Source organism: Macrotis lagotis, chromosome 1 (assembly GCF_037893015.1).
Source record: "Macrotis lagotis isolate mMagLag1 chromosome 1, bilby.v1.9.chrom.fasta, whole genome shotgun sequence".
Classification (NCBI taxonomy): Eukaryota; Metazoa; Chordata; class Mammalia; order Peramelemorphia; family Peramelidae; genus Macrotis; species Macrotis lagotis.
Window position 1 is genome coordinate 455,911,092 of NC_133658.1, and position 17,268 is coordinate 455,928,359.

The window sequence follows — 17,268 nt, forward strand, 5'->3', positions numbered from 1 at the left end:
TTCACAGCTGATCATCTTACAATATTGCTGTTACTTTGTATAAAATACATTTAACATTTCATCTGATCATGTAAGTCTTTCCAGTTTTTACTGAGAGCATCCTGCTCATCCTTTCTTATACCAGAATACCATTCCATCATAATCATATGCCACAATTTGTTCAGCCTTTCTCCAACTTAGGGTTAGACTCTCAATTTCCAATTCTTTTCCATAAGAAAAGAGCTGCTATAAATAACAATATGCATATAGGTTCTTTTCCATTAGGTTATTCTTTATATCCTCTCTAAAATTTGTCATTTTCTTTTTCTTTCATATTAGTGAATTAAATAGGTATACAGTAGTATCTCAGAATTTGTTCTAATTTGCATTTCTCCAATCAGTAGTGAATTAACACATTATTAAAAATATGGCCTCATTTTAAAACTGTTCAATTCTCTTAATCACTTTACAGTTGGGGAATGGTTCTTTTTTTTTACAAATTTGATCAGTTCTCTATGTTTGAGAAATGATGTCTCTCTTTATCAGTGACACTTGTTTCAACATTTTTTTCTTCACAGTTACTATTGTCAATTGTATTTCCTTCCATTCCATCCCTCCACCCATGTTTATTCTGTTCTTTCTTTCCTTTCCCCCTGTCCTTCCTCAGAAGTGCATGGCTTCTGATTACCCCCCTCCTACAATCTGCCCTGTCTTTTACCACCCACCACCCTTCTCCCATCCCCTTGCCCTCCTACTTTCCTGTAGGGTAAGCTAGATTTCCATATTGAATGTGAATGTTATTCCCTCTCTATGTTGATACCGATAAGAGTAAGGCCGACTCACTACCCATAAGTCCCCCCCACTTCTACTCTACTGATAAAGCTTTTTTCTTTCCTCTTTTATATGACATAACTTACCCCATTCTACCTCCCTCTTTCCCTTTCTCCCAGTACATTCCTCTCTTGCCCCTTTGCTTCACCTTTTTAAATTCATTATCCCTTCCTATTCAACTTCCAACTGTGCCCTCCCTCTCTCTTTCTCTGTCTGTTTTTGTCTCTTTTTCTTTCTTTCTCTCTCTTTCTCTCTTTCTTACTTTGTCTCTGTCTCTCTTACTTTGTCTCTGTCTCTGTCTCTCTCTCTAAATACGTGTGTGTGTGATTTTCCTTTCTTATTCATCTTTATATGTTTCACTTGAGTCTTGTATTTGAAGATCAATTTTTTTTTTGCTCAGCACTGGTCTTTTCATCAGGAAAGTTTGAAAGTCCCCTATTTCATTGAATATCCTTCTCTTTCACTAAATGCTCAGTGTGTGTGTGTGTGTGTGTGTGTGTGTGTGTGTGTGTGTGTGCACGCGCGCACGCACGCATGTGCATAGTTGATTCTTATTTGTATCTAAGATCTTTTACCTTCTAGATTATCATATTCTAGGTCCTACAATCCTTTCATGTAGTAGCTGCTAAATCCTGTGTTGTTCTGACTGTGTCTCCATAATAATTGAATTGTTTCTTTCTGACTACTTGCAATATTTTCCCTTGACTTAGAAGCTGTGAAATTTGGCTATAATATTCCTGGGAATTTTCATTTTGGAAACTGTTTCAAGAGTGACCAGTGAATTCTTTCAATTTCAATTTGCCCTCTGCTTTTAAAATGTCAGGGTAGTCTTCCTTGATAATTTTTTGAAAGATGATTTCAAAGTTCTTCTTTTGATAATGACTTTCAGATAATCTAATAACTTTTAGGTTTTTTTTTTTTTTTGCAAGGCAGATGGGGTTAAGTGGCCTGCCCAAGGCCACACAGCTAGGTAATTATTAAGTGTCTGAGACCAGATTTGAACCCAGGTACTCCTGACTCCAAGGTCGGTGCTTTATCCACTACACCACCTAGCCACCCCAATCTAATAACTTTTAAATACTCTCTCCTGGATCTATTTTCCAGATCAGTTGTCTTTCCAATATAGATATTTCATGTTGTCTTCTAGTTTTTTATTCTTTTGCTTTTGTTTTTGTTTTTGTTTTTTTTTTGTTGTTGTTTTTGTTTTTGTTTTTAGGTTTTTGCAAGGCAAATGGGGCTAAGTGTCTGGCCCAAGGCCACACAGCTAGGTAATTATTAAGTGTCTGAGACCAGATTTGAACCCAGGTACTCCTGACTCCAGGGCCAGTGCTTTATCCACTGCACCACCTAGCCGCCCCTTCCTTTTGTTTTAATATTTCTTGACTTCTCACAAAGTCATCAACTTCCTGTTCTGTATTCTAAGTACTTATTTTCTTCATTGAACTTTTTGTACGTTCTTTTCCTTTTGGTCAGTTCTGCCTTTTAAGGCCTTCTTCTCCTCATTGGCTTTTTTGTACCTTTTTTTCCCCATTTGACCCAGTTTGGTTTTTAAGATATTTTCTTCAGGGTTTGTTTGGTTTTTTTTTGTGTGTGCCTTCTTCACCAAGCTGCTGAATTGTTTTTTCAAGATTTTCCTGCATTACTCTTTATTTCTCTTACCAATTTTTCCTCTACCTCTTTTAATTGACTTTCAAATCCCTTTTGAGCTCTTCCATGGCCTGAGGACAATTCATATTTTTCTTGGAGGCTTTAGATATAGAAGCTTTGACTTTGTTATCTTCCTTTGAGTGTATGTTTTGATCCACCCCATCATCATAGTAGCTTTTTTTTGTTTGTTTGTTTTTGCAAGGCAATATGTTTAAGTGGCTTGCCCAAGGCCACACAGTTAGGTAACTATTAAGTGTCTAAGGCTGGATTTGAACTCAGGTACTCCTGACTCCAGGGCCAGTGCACCACTTAGCCACCCCTATAGTAACTTTCTATGGTCAGATTTTTTTCTCTTTTGTTTGCTCATTTCCCCAACTATGACTTGCTTTTAACTCTTTGTTTAGATAGGGTTCTGCTTTTGGGGGGAGGCACACTGTCCCAACTTTTTGGACTTTTCTTGCAGTTGTTTTCAGTGATATTTCTAGGTATCTGAAAGTTTTCAGTTCTTCTAAGGCGGAATGAACTAGCGAAAGGTTTTTACTGCTTTCCTGGTCTATGGACAATAAGAGGAGGATCCTTCTTCTTGGGAATATATCCCAGGACTACATCCCAGGACAGCTACCCAGATCAGAGTATGAACAAAGCAAGAGTACTGCCTCATAGATAGCAAAGAAACCTCTGTAATTTCCTTTCAGTCCCCTTACCCACTGTGGGCTGAGTTCCAGAAACAGCTGCCACTGCTGATTCAGGAGCTCCCAAAGACTGTTCCTGGTCTCTGTGCCTCAGAGGCTTGAGCTGGACTATGCTCCACTATCACCCTGGTGTGACAGACTTTTTCTGTTGAATTTCCAAGTTGTCCTTGGAAATCTCTGGGCTGAGAGATCTGTCATTGACCCAGCTGCCTTGCTTCCTACTCTGGATTGCTGGTACCAGTCCTTTGCTGGCTGGGCTGCACTGCAGTGTACTCCTCTCTCCCTCTGGTACAACAGGCCTTTCCCACCCATCTTCCAAGTAGTATTGAGCTGAAGAACTGTTTCACTTCGTCATTTTTTAGTTCTGCTACTATCTAATTTGTCTAGAGTGGTTTGAGGGAGAGCTGAGCTAAGTCCCTGCCTTTACTCTCCATCTTGGCTCTACCCCAGAATTTCAGGTATTTGTGACAAAAAGACCAGAACTGAACAGAAAGTTTGAGTCAAAAGATTTAGGAAAAATATGTAAGCTTTCCTCTCTCACTCCTTAGCTCTATCTTTTTGAAGGTAAACAATAAATACCAATTATAAAGGATTTAACAAGATTAAACAGTTTACTTCTTATATGAGAAAACATCTATAACTTTTAAGAATGTTATCATTATTTGGGTAGTTTGAAAGAGGATAAATAGAAAGCTTGGGGTTGTATTGATCATAATGGGATGATCCTAAAAACTAAAATTGGGTAAAGAGAGATAAAATGGAGCTATTATCTAATATAAGGCATGCATAGAAGAACTATTATAGTGAAGGCAGAAGTGACTGAAGGACCAGTAGTGCTAGAACCTTATTTCTCATCAGAACTGGGTTAAAGAGATAATAATATATACATCTAGAAGGGTATAAAAGTCTTATAGAGAAATAGGAGGGTGAGTGAATAACTTAAGGGAGGGACTCTTAGAAAGGAGTACAAGTTGGGGCAGCTAGGTGGCACAGTGGATAGAGCACCAGCCCTGGAGTCAGGCAGATCTGAGTTCAAATGTGGACTCAGACACTTAATAATTACCTAGCTGTGTGGCCTTGGACAAGTCATTTAACCCCATTGCCTTAAATAAATAAAAACTGTTTTTAAATTTAAAAAAAAGAAAGGAGTACAATTCAAAGAATAAGAAGATAAGGGAGAAGATAAAGGAGGGGTTTTTAGAAGAGGTGCAGATTAGGGAGGTAGTCCTTAAATCTAAATTAGACATTTGAGGAGGAAGAGAAGGAAAGAAATAAATAGTGAGGAAAAATAGGACAGAGAGAAACAAAACTAGTAACTATAACTTTGAATATGAATGGGATGAACTCATTCATAAAACAAAAACATCAGAATTGACAAAAAATCAGAATCTGATAATACATTATTTTTTTTTTAGGTTTTTGGCAAGGCAAATGGAGTTAAGTGGCTTGCCCAAGGCCATACAGCTAGGTAATTATTAAGTGTCTGAGACCGGATTTGAACCCAGGTACTCCTGACTCCAGGGCTAGTGCTTTATCTACTACGCCACCTAGCCGCCCCAATACATTATTTTCAAGAAACACATTTTAAAATAAGAGATAGATATAGAGTAAAAGAAATGGAGTTGAATATATGCTTCAGCTATTGTGAAATAAAAAAATAGGGGCAAGAATCATGATCTCAGACAAAGTTAAAGTTAAAATGAATTTAATTAAAAGAGATAAACAGGGAAACTACATTATGGTGAAATGTACTATAGATAATGAAATTATATCAATACTAAACTTATATGCACTAAATGTTCTCCCTGTCACATTTTTAAAGGAAACACTAAAGGAATTACAGATGTAAATAGATAGCAAAACTATAATAGTGAGGGTCTTTGATTCTCCCTGTCAGAATACATATAACCAAAAAAATAAATAACAAGTCAACAATAGAATCTTAGGTAGATATGATTAACATATCCAGAAAGAACTGAAGGGGAATAGAAAGCAATATAAATTTTTCTCAGTGATATATGGTTCCTTTTTAAAAAAAATTTTTTTGAGGGGAAGCAATTGGGATTAAGTGAGTTGCCCACACAACTAGTAAGTGTGAATTATCTGAATCTGGATTTGAACTCAGGTCCTCCTTACTCCAGAGCTAGTGCTCTATCTACTGTTCTAGCTGCTCTAGTATATGATCCCTTTACAAAAACTGACCTTATATTAGGGTATAAAAACTTTATATTTAAATGCAGGAAAGAAGAAATGTTAAGAGCATTCTTTTAGATCACAATATTTAACAAGGGACCTTGGGAAAACATATTAAAATTAATTGGAAACTCAGCAAATGAGTGGATTAACAAAGAAATCATAGAAATAGAAACAATAAATGACTTTTATTAAAGAGAATTAAATGAGACAATGTACCAAAATCTATGGAAGGCAGCAAAAATAGTAATATGAGGAAAATATATATACATATATTTATACATCTATATTTATACATATATATGCATATATGTATAAAAGCTTATATCAAAAGAGAAAGAGCAGACCAATGAACCTTGCAATTTAAAAATTACCTCTGGGGGTTATGTCTGGATGGAACTTACTTGCTTTTTGGGTCTTTCTGGTGCTTTCTTTTTGGGCTATTGAGTATTACATTATTCCAAGTTCTCAAGAATAACTTAAGTTTTCAGTGCTCCCCAAAGTAAAGTCTTATCATCCAATTTGAGCACAATAAGTTTCTGACCTGGATCTGTGCATAGCACACCTATAGACTTTCTCATGGTTGAAGCTCCAGAAGATTGCTTCTCCACTCAGCTGCTGTATACCAGCTGGAAACCTCTACTGGTTCAGAACTGGATACTTGGGTTTGGAATTCCTGCAGGCTTCAGATTTAACTGGGACCTGGAACAGAGACCTCTGCTCTAAGAGTCAGAGCCTCACAGCTATTAATTTACTGTTAGAGCACACCCTAGACATTTACAATGCCACCTTGAAGCATATTTGTGGAAAGAGTGATTAGACTTAGTCTACTTGGCCCCCTGTGAGCAATACTAGAACAGTGGATAGAATTGTCAGAGAGGCAAATTTCACAGGACCATAGTTCATAAGATATATGAAGTCATGATATCATAAAATTTGGATGTTCAAAGCATCTCATATGTTATTTAGCTCAACCCCTCCACTTTACAGATAAAGAAGTTAAATAATTTATCTAGTGTCAGCTCAATATAAATAAAGCTATCCTTATTATTAAAGTTATCAAAAAATGGAATGGATTGCCTTATCACTTATCCTTATCACTCATTGTACTCAGCTGGAGGTTAAATTATGACAAATATTCAAAAATATTATGGAAAGTATCCTTATTCAGATTCAAAATCACAGAAATTTCAGAGGAAGAAGGGACCTCAGAGACCCCAAAGACTATGAAACTATGCATACCCTTTGACCTGGCAATATCATTATAAGGCCTATATCCCAAAGAGATCAAAGGAAAAGGATCCAGATATAAAAAAATGTTTATAATTACTTTTTTGTGATGCAAAGAATAAGAAATTGATTACGTTTAACTGCATACATGAGGTTTCTGTGTAGGCATCTTGTCTAAATTCTATATATTGACAGTTCTCACTCTACATAAGTGGACCATTAAGAAGATCTCTCTATATAAATGATTTTTACTTAATGTGAATTTGCCTGTAGATGTGGGGAATAGAAGGAGGCATGCAGAAAGGGGGTTAGAAACCAGAGGAAGAAGGGGAGGACAGACACTGGAGGTTGGACAAAGACACAGAGAGGAAAAAAGGGCCCTGACATGGGCAACCTGGGGATAGAGGTGAAAGACTAATCAAACCATCTAGCTGCTGGTTCCTTCTGAAGTTTCCCTCAGGATGGCTGGTGCTCTCCAATAGGGGGGATTCTGCATGATCACTCTTCTATTTTCTGTGATCAAGTGAATGATTAGAAGTCTTGGGGCCTGGGGCAGCCAGGTGGTACAGTGGATAGAGCACCGACCCTGGAGTCAGAAGTACCTGAGTTCAGGGTGGCTAGGTGGTGCAGTGCATAAAGCACTGGCCTTGGAGTCAGGAGTACCTGGGTTCAAATCCGGTCTCAGACACTTAATAATTACCTAGTTGTGTGGCCTTGGGCAAGCCACTTAACCCTGTTTGCCTTGCAAAAACTTAAAAAAAAAAGCACCTGAGTTCAAATCTGGCCTCAGAGAATTACCTGGCTGTGTGGCCTTGGGCAAGCCACTCAACCCCATGGCCTTGCAAAAACTAAAAAAAAAAAAAAAAGTCTTGGGGCCCAAATGATCTTAATCTATTCTCAAAACTTTAAATGGATAAGAAATCTGGGGATGCTGACTTGGAGCAGGTGTCTGTGGTCACTTTTGGTAAGCAGACCTGGTGCTACGGGATGAATCGAACACTGGTTAAGGAGCCTGATGCCATCACCCATCAGACCCCAGAAAGGTCTGGTGGATAGACAACAGGATGGTGGTCTTGGAAGAAGGAATCTGTGAGTCTGACTGAATCAAGTAGCACTGAAAATAGTTGGTGCTGGAGCATCAGGCCCATACCTGCTACCTTGGCAACAGGCAAGTGGAATAGGAACAGATCCATGTTGAATGTGAGCTGGAGGAAGGTGCTGGATTTCCAAGTGACCTGGGGATGGGGTGGAGCTAAAAAGTCCTCTCTCTTTTTTTGTGGTCAGTGCTCCCTGGAATGGGTTTGCCCAGAGACAGGAGTTGTTTCTGGGACCATGTCACATCCCAGAGGCATCTAGTGAGCTGGAGCTCCAGGGAGTATTCTAGCAGAGCCAAGTGACCTGGTTGGCTTTGTCCTAGTGTGGAAAGATCATCAATGGAATTCATATACTGGTGCTTTTGCTCAGCTGGAGCCTTGCTGACACAGGAAGGAAATCATATTCACAAGGCCAAGGACTCCCATAGCATCAAGATATCACCAAAAGTCCTGTCTCCTATCAATCCAGTTAAGAGGTGAAAATTCTGGAAAAGGCAAGTGAGAAAGATGACTTTGCACAGTACTCCCCTCACTATAATAAAAATAATGTGCAACTCATGTCACCATGATGTTGTCATGGTCCTCTTTGAATATGAAGGACGAACATCCATCCATTCATTCATCCAAGGACATGTCCCTGAATCTGTCCCAGATGACAACATGGAACTCTCCTATGTCAGGGTGGGAAGGCTGCCCCTAATGACAAACAGTTTCATCATGTATCTGAATTTCCATGACAGGTTTCCAACCTCCCACAAACCATGTCTGTAACAAATCATACTTCCTTGGAAAGGGAAAGGAACTCCCTTGTCCAGTGGTTTCTTGGACCCAGTCCCTAGAAAATCTTACCTGATAAAACTTGCTTTGGTTCATATTTCTGCCTGAACCATTCTGGCCTTTCCTCAGTCTCAAAGTTCTTTCCCTCTCACATGGATTTGTGATCCCTTTAATTGACAGACTTCCTTTCCTTTAGGAAACTCCTTTCCAAAAAAGAAGTGATATTTGGAGGCAACTTATTTTCTAATAGCATCGATGAAGATGAAATTGTTGTTATATAATTCTGGTGGGTATGTATTTCTGGAAGAAACTGAATTAATGGTACATCTGAATCACTGAATGAGAGTAAGGGAGAATCTTTATTTTGCTACTGTGGAAGGAGGGTACAGTCCTATAGAGGGCTCTTAGGGAGCAAAGCTTTCAGGGAGGGAGAGGTTGGATAGGTAGTCCAGGGAATACTGAATGGATTGTGCTACAGCAAGAACCTTCAACTTAGATCCCAAGATATTTTACATGCAAGAGGCTTATGACCCTGATACAGAAAGAAGAATCACTGACTATGTCAAAAGTGACTGTGCAAAGGCCCTGATAGTCTTGGAACTGCTCTTGTTCATCATTACCACCTTACATCAGGAGAAGAAATTGATGACTACTGGCATGTTATTATCTGCTCTTTGGCTCTAATGTTGCTTTGGTTCATCATTCCCATGTTGCATTAGGTGAACTCTATAAATTTAAAAGATGTGACATCATCTATCACAAGAAAGTCTGGGCTTAGTCATTCTAGAAAAAGGAAACAAAATCTTAAGATTTTTGACTTTTGAATTTCTATACATTTTTGGTTTTTTTCCCCCTTTACCCTTTTTTTTTCTTCTCAGAATTGCCATGAGAAGAGGACTGTCTGGTTATTTAAATTTTGATCCTTTAGAAGATCATTAGAACCTTGCCACCAAAAAGGGATAGGTAGTAGAACAGCAAATTTCTGATGCAGCTCCCCTTCCCCTAACAGTTTTCTCTCCCCATGCAATCTGAATTGTTAGATTCAGTGATATCATAGCCCCCTTTTATTATTTGAGTATAAAAAGATAATAACCTATGGCTTTAGAGTCTCATTCTTCCCCTACAGAATGTCCTAGTATTCCTTCTTAGTATCCTATATTGATATTTCATAGGCAAACAACTTTCTTTAATCATATGGTTTATTAAATATAGCAGAAACTAGAAATAAAATTGTTAATCACTTTCCTTCGAATAGTTTTCCAGAATTTCTTCCTGACATCTGGTTTCAGTGCATCAGAAGAATAATTTCAAGACACTTACCATAGTTCCCCTCATATTTTAAGAAGATTGTATGTATATATCCAACTTGGGGTAAACTCTACACATATTACCTTCCTTGCCTTCTAGTAGCCTGGCAGGAGGTATAGTATTACCAGTCTTATTGCTCCAGTACTGTCAGTTCCTTGAATAACTGGCCCCAGGAATGCATGATAGTTTTACTACAACCTTGGCCTTGGGGGTATCTTATTTCTTTAGCAGATAACATTGTAGGCATCATTGTTATGGTATCTGCCAGCATTTGAAAACATTCAAAGCACTAAGCAATTTCCCAGATATAATTCAGTTCATTCTCTTTTTCCAATTCAATTCTAGGCCTTATAATTGGACCAACTAAATTGAACTCTATATCCAATTTCATTTCAAAACCTAAGCAACATGAATCATAGAATTTCAAGACTGAAAGGTCCCTCAACCATCTAGGACAATCACTTTCTGAAAAACAAAATCTCTCCACACCACTCTGGATAAGGATAGACAAGTTCCCTTGGAGACTGGAGAGAAAGTGAGTAAGGAGATGAGTCCTGGCTGGGGAAGGGGATGTTTATGACTCCAGATACATCTTTTATCTATGCAGAACTGCATCTACCTTGACAAAGAGGAAAACCTATCTTATTCTCTGAGACTTGAACAAAGGAAAAAAAATTTGGAGAGGGAGGGAATAAGCATCTATAGTATGTAACAGGCAAATTATTCTAAGCATTTTACAAGTATTATCTCATTTGATACTCACAACTCTTTAAAATAGATGCTGTTATTATCTCATTTTGTCTATCTATTGTTCTTAAAGAGGACCAATGAAATCATGAAGGTGATGTCTTGACTTGCATATGAATTGGATATGGGGGTGGTGGTAGGGAGCTGCCAAGATAAAGATCAAGAAGCTGGTAATGGTCCAGGATGCAGAGACAAAAGTTAAGTGACTTGCCGAGGTCACAAAGTCAATTAGTGTCTGAGGTCAGACATGAATTAAAATCTTCTGGACTCCAGGTCCAGTGCTTTATCTACTGTACTATCTAGCTGCCTGGGGTGAAGAAATAGAGAGGTTCTAAAAGAAAAGAAGAAAAAATATTAAAGTTTTCCATAGATTCTCCTAATCACTTTCATAAAGTTGTGGTTAAGGTAGCCATTGTTATTTCTAGTATTTAAGAAAGATTTTATTTAATTACTAAGATTAGAGTTCTTAATGAAGGACCTTTTTTTTTAAAAAAAAAAAAACACCTAATTTCTCATTCCTGGAGGAATGGATATTTTTTCCTGTAACATGGGGCTGACATACATGCCAGTGTTTGGAGCAAGGGCAAATTTTCCTTGCCTAGTTTCAGCTCAGGCAACCAGGTGGAAACTTGAGACGAACTTGTTTCTAGTTAAGCAGAAATGGAATAGTAGAAAGTTCCTTGTAAAAAGAGTATGAGAAAAAAAAACGGCTTAGAGAATAGTGAAGCAGAAACAATGAGGCTATAATCAACAAAAGCATTCAATAAAGTGAGTAAAGGCTATAAGGAAATTGAACATTTCCCAATGAAATAGAAAGTATCATAATAAATTCTGGTAGATCTCCATCCATCCAATTAAAAGCAATAAAAGAACTGAAAAAAGATGAACTGAAGAGTAGAGAAATTAAAGCAAATAATGGAAAATGTCTACTAAACAATACAGTCTTTGAGAAAGAAAATAACAAATTTAGAACTCTACAATGCAGAGATTACAAATTCATGAAATAAAAATAAAGATTGAATGAAAACAGGCCAAGAAAAGTGAACTTGATTATAGAATGGGAAGATATAGTTTAAGGATTATTCCAGAAAAACACAACAAAATAAATAGCCAATTTTATTTTCTCAGAAATCCAAAGTAAAAAATGTACTAGAAATAGAATTAAACACATCTTTTTTTTTTTTTTTTTTGCAAGGCAAATGGGGTTAAGTGGCTTGCCCAAGGCCACACAGCTAGGCAATTATTAAGTGTTTGAGACCAGATTTGAACCCAGGTACTCCTGACTCCAAAGCTGGTGCTTTATCCACTACGCCACCTAGCTGCCCCTAAACGCATCTTTTCCCAAACCTATAGGATGCCAATGAAGAGTAGCTCCAAGTTTAACTCACAAAGAAATGTCACTGAGTCTTTAACCAAGGAAAATCAGTTCAAATAGTTCAAAACTACTTGAATTTATGAGAAATCAAAGGAAAATTAGAATATGATATTTTAAAAAGCAAAGAAGTTCAAAGGAAGTCCTTAAATACTGTATCTTCCTAACCTTTATCATTAATGAAAAAATGATGAACTTTCAGCATACAGGAAGAATTCGAATCTCTCCACCAGAAACTACAGATGAACAAGGCATTTGACAGGTAAATTCATAGAAAACAATGTATAAAAAAGGTAAACTATAGTGAACTGGTCCATTTTCATTAAGTTATTATATGCAGTTAGCCAGTGGCTCCCATTTTTAAAATTATAGCAGCCTCAATGGATTATTGGGTAGAATAGACTAGAAGTATACAAGAAATTTGGCTAGAATAGGCAAGAAATATATTTTTAAAAAGAATATTGAAAGATATGTTTATCAGAAATCTCAAAATATTCACTGCAATCCACTACACTTTATTCAGGAAATTAGTAAAAGTTATTCAATAGGTAATAATTCTGAAATAATAAACAAAGAAATTCAAGATATTTATATTATTAATAGTTATGAAATAAAAAGAAATATAATGTATACATTAAATTTGTTTTTCATTTCATGGAGATATTGACTATCCTTAACAGCAATGTGTAATTTGTTAAGTTCTTTTCAATAAAGACTTAAAACTTTCTCTTTTACCTCAAAATGAAAACATGAAAACAATGTTTATAATATAACCCTGGTCTTCACACATTGAAACTGCTCTCTGTTCCTGTAGCTTCTCCCTCTAATTGATCCATTTTTTCCCAGATGCTCCATTTAAAGAGGAAGCCCAGGTCAGTCATGTCTTCTTTTCTCTCCAGGCTGCATTTCTCTTTCAGACTTTCTCTACAATATCTTGAGTCAGGTATCCTCCCATTTACCCTTTCCCTTACCTTTACCACTACCTTTTATACATTTTCTTCTAAGGTTAGACTGTAAGTTCCTGAGGGCAGGGCAGTCTTTCTGCTCTTAGTGTATTCTCAATGAATAACAATACCTGACATATTAAGTGTTTAACTTGTTGACTTCACTTGATAAGCTCCCTTAATTTTTTATGGGTAAAGAACAAGATTTGAAAACAATGTTGATTCATTTCTTTCTGAGAAGATTTATATTGCAAAAAGAAAAATTAGGGAAGCTCACTCATTGCAGAAAAATTAATTTTGCTGTATATGAGAGTAATTGTCATGTGTCTATTTAGAGACTAATGCCTGATTCTAACAATACAGTATCTTATAGGATCTGTAATATATAAAATTCAAAATGTTAAATCAATTATTATAGAAATCATTTTTAAAAAGGGATATTTAGTTTTGCAATCAGGTAAGACAAATGATACTTGTAACTTAGCAAATATAATTTTAATTGCATTTTAAATGTATTTGCATGGTGGTAAAATGATTTTTCTGTTGTCAGCAGGTTATAGACATTTTAAATCTAATTAATTCATAGTTTGGAGAAACAATTGGTCCTCTTGTAGAATTTGTATAGATGAAGCGAAATTAATGACTGAGAAATAAGAGACAGTAGAATATTGCTTCTCCTCTTAAAACATTGAATAGAATATACACACTGCAACACCCATAAACGTTTTGCATCAAAAAGAATGTCAGAACAATTTGAGTATATTGGATGTTAGCAAATTAATTTTTTAAAAACATCAAGACCTACTGATTTATTGATTTACTATTTTATATAGAAAGATGGGCAGTACACATATTATATTTCTAACACAGAAAGATGTGTGACTTTTACATGGCAAGTAGATAAGTTATTACTTATTTGAACTAAGAAATGAATTTTCTGTCTTTGATTTCACCGCCCTTTCTTACCTGAGTAAGTTTCAGGTGATATGACATGGCTACAAAGTTTAGCATATTTAGAATTAACAACGATGTAGAAATGAACTCAGCATATAGTTAAAAATTAAACATATTCAATGTTTAAGACAAAGTAAAAAGTATAGCTAAGAAACTAAAATTTTAGACCCACACAACTGAGAATCATATTTAGTACTTTGTGATATCATATAATTTTTTATTAGAAAATGAGTTATCTTTGGATCAGACTGTCAAGGAAGACATCAATGATCATCTAAAATTTTTTGAAGTTATTTTCAGTGAATATTTTCCTGAAATTTCCAATAAATTACTTCAGATTTATAGACTGTTTAGTAATGTATTTTATATCTCTAGCTATGAATTGCTGAAAGTAAAAATTTAATTGACATACCAACAGATTTGGAAGTAAAAATACCATTCAAAAGCAAAATTTTTGAGTAGAAATTTAAAAATGAATTTCTATCTCTTAACAAAAGAACTTGAAAAATTATCCTATTAGCATAAAAACTCTCTCTTCAATAAAAACTGCTGGGGAAAATTGGAAGTTAGTATGGAAGAAACTTAGATCCAAATGGATACAGGATTTAGACATAAAAAAAACATTATAAGCAAACTAGAAGATCAAGGAGTAGTTTATTTGTCAGATCTATGGAAAGGGAAGCAGTTTAATGACCGAGGAAGAGATGGAGAACACCACTAAATACAAGCTAGATGATTTTGATTACATTAAGTCGAAAAGCTTTTGCACAGGAAAAAACCACCGTAACCAGGATAAAAAGGAATATAGTAAACTGGGAAACAATCTTTACAAGTAGTATATCTGACAAAGGACTCATTTCTAAAATATATAGAGAACTGAGTTAAATTTAAAAAAAAAAGTAAGCCATCCCCCAATTGACAAATGGTCAAAGGATATGCAAAAACAATTTACAGATGAGGAAATCAAAACAATCTATAGTCATATGAAAAATTGCTCTAAATCATTACTTATTAGAGAAATACAAATTAAAGCATCTCTGAGGTACTACCTCACACCTCTCAGACTGGCCAATATGACCAGAAAGGACAATGATCAATGTTGGAAGGGATGTGGGAAATCTGGGACACTAATACATTGTTGGAGCTGTGAACTCATCCAAACTTTCTAGAGAGCAGTTTGGAATTATGCCCAAAGGGCAACAAAAATGTGCATACTCTTTGATCCAGCAATACCACTACTGGGTCTATACCCTGAAGAGATGATAAAAAAGGGTAAAAAAACATCACTTGTACAAAAATATTCATAGCAGCTTTGTTTGTGGTGGCAAAGAATTGGAAATCAAGTAAATGTCCTTCAGTTGGGGAATGGCTTAACAAACTGTGGTATATGTATGTCATGGAACACTATTGTTCTATTAGAAACCAGGAGGCATGGGAATTCAGGGAAGACTGGAAGGATTTGCATGAACTGATGCTGAGTGAGATGAGCAGAACCAGAAAAACACTGTACACCCTAACAGCAACATGGGGGTGATGATCAACCTTGATGGACTTGCTCATTCCATCAATACAACAATCAGGGATAATTTGGGGCTATCTGTGATGGAGAATACCATCTGTATCCAGAGAAAGAATTGTGGAGTTTGAACAAAGACCAAGGACTATTACCTTTAATTTAGAAAAATAACTGATATCTTATTATGTAATCTTGCTAAGAGTTATACTTTATTTTTCTTCCTTAAGGATATGATTTCTCTCTCATCAATTTGAATCAATGCATACCATGTAAACAATGTAAAGACTGGCAAATTGCCTCCTGTGAGGGGTGGGGGGAGGGAAGTAAGATTAAGGGAAAAATTGTAAAACTCAAAATAAATAAAATCTTTAAAAAAAATTATCCTACTATTTTCCACCCTATATTTGTGAAGCACTTTCACTTTCTTCTATCTAAAAATCAAAATATAAAAATAAAATCTACATGGAATTACATTCAAGACCATATTTATCTGATGTTGAGTCAAACATTGTAAACTTTTGCTCAAATAGAAAAGTCCAAAATCAAAGTTAATTGTATATGATTATTCTAAAATGTTAAACATTTCCCGAGTTTTAACTTATTTCATTTAAAGTGTTATTTAAGTATTTAAAAAAAAAGAAAAGAAAAATATCTATGGGTTATCATAAAGACTAAAATCACCAAAATGAGTTTGTCAAAGAAACATCTAATCTGCAATGAGTTATGTGGTTTCATGATGAAGAATTAAAGAGTATGTGTCAAAAAATTTAAAAAAATGAAAGATTACAATTTCAGGCATGACCAATGTGGGAATTTGTTTTGATAGATTTTACATTTTCATGATAATTTTCCCCCTTTTTTGCTTTAATTGGGGAAGATAGTGGAAATAACAGACTATGAATTCATTTAAAAAATAAATTAATATTTTTGAAAAATGTAAAATAATTTTAAAAGTAAAATATTATTTGTATTAAACAAAATTTACAAAAGAAATTCAATATAAAATTTTAAAGATAATTTAAGCATACTGTTGATTACTTCTTTTAATTCTTACATAATTTACCACATAAAATATTGTAATTATAATTGAGGTTTTTTAATTTTACATTTAGAGTTTTCATAATTTTACATAGAATAAAATTTTATATTTCATAAATAAAATGTGTTTCACATTTTAATTTGGAGCTTTTGGGGCAAAAGTTATAAGCATTTAATGAATAAATCTAAAAGAATAATATAAATGGTATATTAAACTGCCCAAGAGTTCACAACATTTTTTGATGTGATGGTTAAGAGGGGTTCATAGAACAAGATATTTTAGGAACCACTGTTATAAGTAATACAATATCATTCTTTAATTTATATGAGGAAAAGCGACTGAGATGATTTTCAGGACATAGGAGAAGGAAGAAAATCAGTGACCCAGAGAAAGAGAGATAACCTTATCAACCCTACATTCAAGTTACTCCAGGCTTTTTGCTCTAAGATTGAAGAGGATTAGTTAGTTGTTATCTTTTGTAATGGAAGAAGACCATGACATCAAGTGAATGATGACATGACAAGCACATTGTTGATTATAGTGAAGGACATCCTCCTCACAGCCTTTTCCAGAATAGTTATTATTCCATGGCCTGATCAGGACTTCTATGGTAGACTGGATGGTATGAGAACCTTTTAAGATGGGAATCCAAAAAAAAAAAGATGTGGTTCCCCCCCCCCAATATCATCAAGGCACCATCAAGGTATTTCAACAACACTAGGCATTAACCCAATGGGGTGATTTTTTTTTTTTTGCATCAACCTCTTGACAACAACACCTTATAGAAATTTTTGCCAACATAGTATAGCTAACCTGTCTCTCAAAGGTCTAATTGTCAGTAAAGTGATTGAATTGTTCTCAACTCCGCAACCATATTCCCCTGGAACCCCAAGAATCTGGTTTCCCAGAAGCTGCCCAGAGGTCTTGGGAATAATGCTACTGAAT